Below are 10,726 nucleotides of genomic sequence, written 5' to 3' on the forward strand. Positions count from 1 at the left end.
TAGGAATGTTTTTTAAATTAAGTGTTGCTGTATCTACGTTCGGGTAACAAACAAGTTCACAGAGGTTGTCCCAAATGAACTGAACAATGGTTGTTTAGTCTGCTTTGTTGAAACTGTAAAAACACTCTAAGGCTTGCTCTGGTGTTGTAAGAGTTGCCTCGAAAAAAAGTAATTGCTTGATGATAAGATATGTTGTATATACTTTCAAACGCCGTGTCGTAATCACACTACAGCGCCGGGAAATTTCTTGCGTCCCAACATATTTGACCCACATGTAGGCAATATTAGGAGTTGTTGGAAGTTGTTCTCATCAGAGAAATTGAGCACTATTGGTTCAAATTCATTTTCTTGAACTGAGAAATCCAATGGGTCTTTGGAAAATTTTAACCTCTGGAAATGATAATAGATATGGATTTGAATTTATCTGCGAGTAAATTGAACAAACTGCGAAAATTTTTATTTTTCAATCTGTAAGAATTGGATTCAGCAAGTTATAAAAACGAAAACTAAAAACTGTAAAAAAGACTGCTATTAGGTCCAATAAGCAGCAGTCACACCCATCAAATTCTATTCGTTCACATGTGAACTGCTTTCGCACAGCTAAGAAAAAAACCACCCTGACTTGTGGCCAAGAAGATATGATCATTTCCAGCACTAGTGGGGACTATACAGATAAAATTTTTTTGAATCTGTTATACTCGGTTTCAAACTCGATGAAACGGTGTTTGTAATGAGAAGTTCAATAGCATGAATGATACTATCCTGACTCATTGTAGTCTCTCATCTCCTTTGAATCTCCTGCACACCTAAGTCGATTTTTTTCAATCCAGAACCAAGCAACTGGGGTTCTGTTGTTCGGCACTCCGCTTTTGGGACCGGATTTCGCGGAGAAGGCAAACCACATACTCGTTTCTCATGCTCGAGTACAGCTTCTTGAGCACCTCGTCTTCACTGTGGATCAACCCGTCCACAGCCGGGTAGCTAGTAGTCCTTGCGCAATTTCTGAGTGTCAAGTCTGAATCTTTGGGGACCACCAGTTTGATTATCAGCCATATTGATATGTAATTTTAAGGCTCAAAGTTTCGTTCTAAGGCTCGCTATAAGACTTGAAGTTTCGTTGTTAGCTCTTGGCACCTGTTCAAAAAGTGGAGTCATAAAAGTGTTTAAATTGAGGTAAGAGCGGCCAGGATTAATTTAAATCTAGCGCACTGGCTTGTTTGCTTTGTGAACTTTTGCCAAACTATACAGTCTCGCTGGTTGTGCGCCGGTTGTTAGCAGTTTTGGTAAATTTCCATAATGATATCTTGTTTTTTCTTTTCAAGTAAAATTACGTTAATGTCTTTCTATTTTGAAGATTATGTTGTTATTTGTTGTTTCTATCCTCAGAAATTGGTGGCAGTCGATTATTTTGTTCATTTTATATCGATATGTTTTATCTTTTCCCTTCAAATGAGAGACCATGGCCTAAAGTTGTTAACCGAAGACGTAAAATTAGTATCAAAGGTCATTTCAATTCAGCACACCGTTTTGTGAATTTGGCATTGCTAACTCAATGTTCATATGCAGGAACAGACATTTGGGAAAGTACAAATGGTTAGCAGTTACGTGCTCGGAGCAAATGAGAGATATAGAATTTTTTCAGTTTGTGCCCGCAGCCTATTGGGTGCATATTATTTGCATCCCCCCAGATGCGCGTGCCATGTTATATAATAATTAATTGCTCTCAAACTTAGTTTGAAGCAATTATATTAGTCCTGTCGTTCATTTTTACGCGATTTTTCGCTTGACCGATTTTTTTTCTGACTTTTTTGACTTTTTGTCCTCAAAAACGGGATAACCGGTAGCGCCCGATAGGCATTAAGTGCACTTATAGCTTTTCAGCTCTCTTTCAGCTCAAACTGTTTTGGAGACTTATACTAACACTTATGGTGTGAAGGGCGGTTCTTAAATTTTGAAGACACCCCCACTGTTGAACCCCCCTTATTGCCCCCAACCCCCACCGCGCAATTCCCCCCACCCATCCCAGATTTGCCCCCAATCAGCCCCCGTTGCAACTCCCCCCCTTCCGTCTTTAGCCACTGGCGAACAACCGCTGGCTAAAAACGCAAATTTATACTATTCTGCAATTTTTTTCCAGCTTTTTGAAAACTTTTGACATTTTTTGTTTTTTATCAGCCCTAGGTGTCGAGAAACCTCCTCTAGGGTTTGATAATAGGTTAGTGCTTTGTTTCTAGTCTTTATGGAATTTCTGCAACATTTAAACAGCACGAGTAATACCAATCTTTTGACAAAACGTGGCAATTTTTTCAATTTCTTAGACATTTTTTCCTTATTCAGGTCTTTCCAGACCCGGGGCCAGAAAATATCCTATGGGGTTTGAACATAAGTTACTGACAATTTTTTCATGGTCATGGAATAGTTTTTCAACTCTTTAATGTCACAAATTTTAGCAATTTTTTTGATAAAACTTGCTTTTTTTCAAGTTTTTTTAAATTCTTTTGTCGTTTTTCAGATTTTTCAGCCTTAAGAGCCAAAGAAACTCCTCCAGGGTTTGAAAACAGGTTACTTAATAATTTCTAGAATAAATGGAATGTCTTGCTGGATTTTAATATCACAAACTTTTGCATCTTTTTGATATTTTTTTCCAATTTTTTCCAACTTTTTTACCTATTATAGTTATTATACTGATTTTTTGAGCCTCAAGGGTCAAAAAAGCCTCCGTTAGGGTTTGATAATAAATTACTGGAATTATTTTGTTGGACATGGGTTAATTTTCAACTTTTTAATGTCACAAGTTTTAGCAACTTTTTCAAAAGACTTGCAATTTTTTTTAAGTTTTTTTGAAATTTGTCGTCATTTCTTAGGTTTCTTTAGCCTCAAGGGCCACGAAACTTCCTCTAGGGTTTGATAATATGTTACTGCATAGTTTCTAGATGTAATGGAAGGTTCTTCAAGATTTTAATATCACGAATTTAAACAATTTATTAAATTAGTTGCAATTTTTTCATGTTTTTTTTTCCGGCAATAGAAGCCCTAAGACCTCCTCCAATGTTTGATAATAAGCTGCTGCTTAGTTTGTAGTGTTAATGGGATTGTGATTAACATTTTTTGTGACTCCAGTTTTAGTAATATTTGGATAATTGCTTATGGATCTCTATGAGCAAGTAAAACTATTTCAGGCTTGAAACGGGGATACTGAATAGCCTCCTGAGGAAAAGAAATGGTTCTTAAGATTTTTTTGTCTGGAATTTTAGCAAGATGTTGTTATAATTTGCGATTTTCTCAAATTTTTTCAAATTTTTGTCCTTTTCTGAGTTCAATGACCATTACTGGCCAACGAAACTTTTCAAGTCTCGGAGATGGGTTACTTGGCAGAACTTTTGAGACAGAAAATTGTTTTGATTTTTTTTGTAGCAAATATAATTATTCTGTTTGTCTTTTATGCAATTAAGGCTTGAAGTTGAAAAGGCCTGCTATAGGGCTTGAAGTTTCGTTGTTAGCTCTTGGCAACTGTTCAAAAATTGGAGTCATAAAAGTGTTTAAATTGAGGTGAGACCGTCCAGGATTAGATAAAATCAAGAACATTGGCGTGTTTGCTTTGTGAACCTTTGCCAAACTATACAATCGCGCTGGTTGTGCGCCGGATGTTCGTAGTTTTTGATAAATTTCCATAATGGGATCTTGTTTTTTGAAGTAAAGCTCCGTTAATATCTTTCTATTTTGAAGATTATCTCGTTATTTGTTCTTTCTATCCTCAAAAATTGGGGCAGTCGATTATTTTGTTCATTTTATATCGATATGTTTTATCTTTTCGCTTCAAATAGCTTTTCCCTTCAAATGAGAGAACATGGCTTGAAGTTTTTAACTGCAGACGAAAAATTAGTATCAAAGGTCACTTCAATTCTGCAAACCGTTTTGTGAATTTGGCATTGCTAACTCAGTGTTCATAACCAGGAACAGACATTTGAGAAAATACAAATGGTTAGCAGTTACGTGCTCGGAGCAAATGAGAGGTATCGAATTTTTTCCGTTTGTGCCCCCCAGTCTATTGGGTGCATATTATTTGCATACCCCAGATGCGCGTGTCTTGGTATATAATGATTAATTGCTCTCAAACGAAGTTTGTAGCAATTATTTTAGTCCTGTCGGTCTTTTTTTATGCGATTTTTCGCTTGACCGATTTTTTCCGACGCTTTTGAATTTTTGTCCTCAAAAACGGGATAACAGGTAGCGCCCAATAGGCATTAAGTGCACTTAGAGCCTTTCAGCTCTCTTTCAGCTCAAACTGTTTTGGAGACTTATACTAACACTTATGGTGTGAAGGGCGGTTCTTAAATTTTGAAGACACCCCCACTGTTGAACCCCCCTTTTTGCCCTCAACCCCCACCGCGCAATTCCCCCCACCCATCCCAGATTTGCCCCCAATCAGCCCCCGGTGCAACTTCCCCCCCCCCCCCCCCCCCTTCCGTGTTTAGCTACTGGCGAACAGCAGCTGGCTAAAAACGCAAATTTATACTATTCTGCAATTTTTTTCCAGCTTTTTTGAAATCTTTTGACATTTTTTGTTTTTTATCAGCCCTAGGTGTCGAGGAACCTCCTCTAGGGTTTGATAATAGGTTAGTGCTTTGTTTCTAGTCTTAATGGAAGTTCTTCAACATTTAAACAGCACGAGTAATACCAATCTTTTGACAAAACGTGGCAATTTTTTCAATTTCTTTGACTTTTTTTCCTTTTCAGGACTTTCCAGATCCACGGGCCAGAAAAGATCCTTCGGAGTTTGAAAATAAGTTACTGACAAAATTTTAATGGTCAAGGAATAGTTTGTCAACTTTTTAATGTCACAAATTTTTGCAATTTTTTTGATAGAAATTGATTTTTTTCAAGTTTTTTAAATTCTTTTGTCGTTTTTTTTAGATTTTTTCAGCCTTAAGAGCCAAGGAAAATCCTCCAGGGTTTGAAAACAGGTTACTTAATAATTTCTAGAATAAATGGAATGTCTTGCAGGATTTTAATATCACAAACTTTTGCATCTTTTTGATATTTTTTTCCAATTCTTTTAACTATTATAGTTATTATTCTAATTTTTTGAGCCTAAAGGGTCAAAAAAGCCTCCGTTAGGGTTTGATAATAAATTACTGGAATTATTTTGTTGGACATGGGTTAATTTTCAACTTTTTAATGTCACAAGTTTTAGCAACTTTTTCAAAAGACTTGCAATTTTTTTTAAGTTTTTTTGAAATTTGTCGTCACTTCTTAGGTTTCTCTAGCCTCAAGGGCCACGAAATTTCCTCTAGGGAAACTTCCTCTGATAAAATGTTACTGCATAGGTTATAGGTGTAATGGAATGTTCTTCAAGAATTTGATATCACGAATATAAACATTTTTTAAAAATTTTGAAATTTGTTCATGTTTTCATTTCTTCCTGCAAAAGAGGCCCTAGGACCTCCTCGAAGGTTTGATAATAAGCTGGTGCATAATTTCTAGAAATAATGGGATTGTGATAAACATTTAATGTGACTCCAGTTTTAGTAATGTTTGAATAATATTTAAACTTTTTAAGTTATTGGAAAATTTTTGTTTCAAGCTTATGGATCTTTATGAGGCAGTAAAACTATTTCAGGCTTGAAACGGGTATACTGAATAGCCTCCTGAGGAAAAGAAATGGTTATTTAGATTTTATTGTCTGGAATTTTAGCAGGATGTTGTTATAATTTGCGATTTTCTCAAATTTTTTCAAATTTTTGTTCTTTTCTGAGTTTAATGACCATTGCTGGCCAACGAAACTTTTCAAGTCTCGGAGATGGGTTACTTGGCAGAACTTTCGAGACAAAAATGATTTTGATGTTTTATTTATTGCGAAGCTCAAAACTTTTTTAATTTTGTTTTTTCAGTTTTTTTCTATATTATTTATTTATTAACAGGGTTAGAAAACTATCCAATCATGGAAGATGTTTCTGTCTCCTCTCTTTTTTCGGTTAGGGTTTTTTTCCTTCTCTTTCTCGTTCACGTTTCATCTCTCTCTGTCTCTCTCTGTTTGTTGATTCAGCACGTAGCTGCTGTTATGTGGCGTAATGTCACCATCTCTGATCCTCATTATCAATGAGTTATAGTTGAAATGTTTTTTATCATAAATGATCTAACAGGCACTTTTAGGAGACCATTGTTAATTGCTCTCAAAAGCAATTCGTAGCAAATATATTAATCCTGTTTGTATTTTATGCAATTTTTCGCTTGGCCGATTTTTTGTCTCACTCATTTGAATTTCGTATTCAGGATAATAAAAATAATATAATAATAATAACAAAGGATTTAGGATAAAGTAATCCACGGGTTCGCATAAAACCCGGTTATTGAGTTGTTCAAAATTTATTGTTATTTACCTAAAGATGAGTTTCTTCAAGTCTATACAGTTATTGCAGCCACACAAGAGACGCCAAGTGCAAGGGTCTGATTCGTTGTAGCGGGATATGAAGAACCGATTGTAGAGTTCCAGGAGTTTGCTCTTGTGCTCTCGATCAAGGAGGATATCATATTTGAAATAATCATTGAACAGATTTGCAAGGTGACAGGCTCGGTACCAAAAATTTGACTCACTCTTCTGCAACCGCATTTGCTTACAGATAAAATTTCTAGTGACTTGGGCTCTCCGGGTTCCCACCTCAGCGAGAGTGACATGGCTTTGCCAGTCTATATCAACTTTTTCCGATAACATTTTTGCAAATCATAACACGACAAGAAGTTCTTGATATAGAGACAGTGGCAAGATGTTGATTTTCTGAAGTTTTTCCTTGTATGAGAGGACGCTGTTGCTGGTCTTGAATATCCAGGCCATTGCTTTTCGTTGAACACTTTCAAGTAAAGTTAAATCGCCCTTTGATTGTTTCCTCAAGGCCACGCCATAGCTGACAATTGGCACGACGTAGCAAACATATGCATTTTTCCTGGTTGCAAAATTTGCCTTGCAAAGGTTTCGTTTTAGCAGAAGGAATGCATTCAAGGCTTTTTCAGTTCTTTTCTTCGCGTGTAGTGTCCAGATTAAAGAATCAGTAACAAAGAGGCCCAAACGTTTAATCGATTGAGTGGCTTCGAAGGTATAATTGGGCAGAGATATTTGGACAGAGCCTTTAATACACAGCAGCTTGCTTTTCGTAAGGTTCATTGACATCAGATTATCATCGCACCACCTCCACAGTTTTCTGACATCTATGTTGAGCGTCACAGGATTGGTCCCTACAATTTTGTAATCATCCGCATAGCCAAAAACCTTTGACATAACACAGGACGGAATCGTTTATGAAGACTGGGAAGAACAGCGGGCCTAGAATGGAACCTTGGGGGACGCCGCTAAAGACATCAAGTTCTTTTGAGGTTGTACTATTTATTCGCACTGTTTGTTTCCGATTTGACAGATAGCTTCGAAGCAGACTTAGGCAGTTTCCTCCGATGCCAAGCGCCAATAGTTTGTCTAAAAGTAGATCGTGAGAGACTTTGTCGAATGCCTTCTGGAAATCGATATAAAAGGTCGTGAGGTAGGAAGGGTTGGAGTCCAGGCAGCTGAAGATCTCATGCAAGTACTCTATTAGATTTGTTGTGGTCGATCTTTTAGGCCGAAAACCATGCTGTACGGGGTTTAAGGTTGAGTAGACTACTGGAATCAGTTTGTTGAAGATGAGCGTTTCTAGCAATTTTGACACTGCAGACAGAAGGCTGATTGGTCTGTAGTTAGAGGCGTCCTGTTTGGCACCATCTTTATAGATTGGTACAATTTCAGCTACTTTCCATTTAGTTGGGAATTGAGCTTTGCAAGCTATTAAATTGAAGAATGGACAAAGCGATTTTGGCAGTGACTCGTGGAGGTTTTTTAAGATCGCATTCCCTATCTTGTCTGGTCCTTTGGCTTTGTTTACATCAAGTTGCAGCAGTGAGCTCTGGATTTCTTCGGTGGTGAAGTAGACGTGGCTCAACTGAATTACAACGTTCTTGTTGTCTGTTTTGACTCTGTAAGGCATCTGTGTGAACACTGACTGGAAGTAGTCGTTAAACAGGTCGGCTTTAGCAACGTCAGTAGTAGCTGTTTGGTGATTCAGGAAGATTTCGGCGGTTACAGAACTTGACTTGGTGACAGACTTGAGATAGCGTTGTATGTCAGTAAACTTGCGATCTTGGAAAAATCGAAGTTCATGCTCTTGTTGGTCGTGTTGAAGTGCTAGAGCAAGATTAGTTTGCACATGCTCGATTTTGAGTTTATTTGTGGGCGTTGGTTTCCGTTGCTGCTTTAGTTGAAGGGTATTCAATTTTTTGATAAGGTGAGACGATCCATGACTGACCCACGGCGCCACTTCAGATCTGTGTTTTGTGATGATAAGTAAGAAATCTTGGAGGATTTCATAAAGCCATTGGTACCAAAGATCTAACATCAAGTCTGCGTTGCTCAGACAGTAAGGAAGAAAAGGATGCTGAGCAATAAACTCGTTTATCTCGCTCCAATTAGCTTTCTTATATGCAAAGGCTCCAAAGTCGAGCTTCTGCCCTGGTTTTGGCGGTTGTGTGTGATAGCTTGATAGCAAAGAAGACCTTGGCGTGAAACGGCATATGATCGCTTCTGAACATGCTTCTAAAATGATGGTCATGAACAATGCTTGAAACAGTCTGGGGTTTGTTGCATAGGAAAATGTCCAACGACTTTCCATCTTGAGATCGAATTAGTTGTTGAAAGTTTAGGTCGCAGAGCTCGTTCAGTATTATCTGCTCGTCGGACGAAGTCGAGGTCATCGAAGGCCAGTGGGTGCAGGTCAGATTTATATCCCCAGCAATGTATGAACAGACAGCTCCATATTCATATTGCTTGGACCTCAGAAAGGTCAAAAGTTGTGCGAAGTCAGCAACCGACCATGTGTAAAGACTGTTGCGCGGCGCACTCTAAAGACAGCAGATTATGATAGGTTTGTTCATCAGCAACCGGATAACAACACATTCTTTGAAGCTTGAGACAATTTCACAACTTGGAAGGTTTTGAGCAACAGCTATGAGTGCACCACCGTGTTTTGTAGCCCCCTTTGCACTTGGTCGGTCTTTTCGGTGTATTGTAAAGTTGGCGAGGAAGGTTGCACTGTCTTTGACACTTTCAGTTAGCCACGTTTCTGTAAGGCAAATGATTAGGTAATGATTTGCTACTGTTATGGCATTGGAGAAAGAGGTTCGTCGGTCATATTTGAGTATACTTCTGGCATTGTAGATAAGAATGTTGAGGAAGGTGGTTAGTCAAGAGGACCCGTGGACTTCGGGTGTTTTCTCCTTGACCCATTTTGTGCCTCACCAGCCGATCGTCGCTTCGTACCACGTGTCTTGAAGATTCGCTTGATGTTAGTGTTGTAGTGTAGTACTGATGCCAGGCTTCACAGTTCCACGTCTGGGTGTTGATGGAGCTCTCGGTATTCTGCTAATACCAACTCATCGGTTTGTTTGGAGGCACTAATGATGTGCTTTGTCTCGTCGATTACGTAAAACTTTAGAGCCTTTACATGTTTGTCAAAGATATAAGGCGCTCCTTCGCGTTGGCAGGTGACAACACAAAAGAGGTTGGGAATAGTCTTCAAGTTTTGCACTTGGTCGGTTTTTTCGGTGTATTGTTAAGTTGGCGAGGAAGATTGCACTGTCTTTGACACTTTCAGTAAGCCGCGTTTCTGTAAGGCAAATGACTAGGTAATGATTTGCTACTGTTATGGCATTGGAGAAAGAGGTTCGTCGGTCATATTTGAGTATACTTCTGGCATTGTAGATAAGAATGTTGAGGAAGTTGGTTAGTCAAGAGGACCCATGGACTTCGGGTGCTTGCTCCTTGACCCATTTTGTGCCTCGCCGGATGAACAAATTTCCGTCACGAACTCGAAGATTCTTTGGTTCGATGCCATCATTGATTAGTTCACGTCTTCGCATTAATGCTTGGTTTTCACGATCAGCTACTTCTTTTGTTAGTTGTCGACTCAAAAACACAGGTTCGCCAAAGGTAAAACCAATTGTCGTTGATAGGCATTGGGAATCTTCAAAAGTATTGTTCTAGTTTTGCCCTCCTCGTGCCGCCCCAGCCGTATCACATCTCCAATATCCGCATTGACCTCGACGTGCGCCAGTAACCTCTGAACCTGGGCAAGATCATGTTCCTGACGTAGTCTAGCTTTTTTTTCGTTTGAGTCAGGGATTCCACGTATTCGTATGCCGTCAATCTCTTCAACAGGTTTCGGTGGCGCTTCAGGTTTTGGAGTTGGTACAACAGTGGGGACTGCTTCTATTTGGGGCTTGCTTGTGATGACCGACTTGATCTCAAAGACAGCTTTCTTGAGGTCAGTCATTTCGCTCTCAAGCTTTTTCATTTGGTTTTTCTGGTGCTCTTTTACCGTCGCGTGCTCTTGAAGTGCATATTCAATCTTTTCTTGGCGTTTATCTTCAACGCAAGCGTTACAAAGCAGTAGGGCATTTTTACCAAGGGCAAAGACTCCTTTCATTGCCGTTTCACTTAGGCCTGTGCAGTTCTCTGTTAGGTGCATTCGACGTCCACAAACGAAGCAGTCAAAAGAGCTGTCATTTTTCAGAATTGTCTCGGCACATGTAGAGCAACAATCGGAGATTAACTTCATTCGATGGCGGGTATTGTGTTTAGACATCTTCCAGGGGCTCAGAGCAAGAGACTCAATAAGCGCGCCTTAGAAGATTAACAGTTTAACAAATG

This window comes from Convolutriloba macropyga, chromosome 7, assembly GCF_964194025.1.
Source record: "Convolutriloba macropyga chromosome 7, txConMacr16.3, whole genome shotgun sequence".
NCBI lineage: Eukaryota > Metazoa > Xenacoelomorpha > Acoela > Convolutidae > Convolutriloba > Convolutriloba macropyga.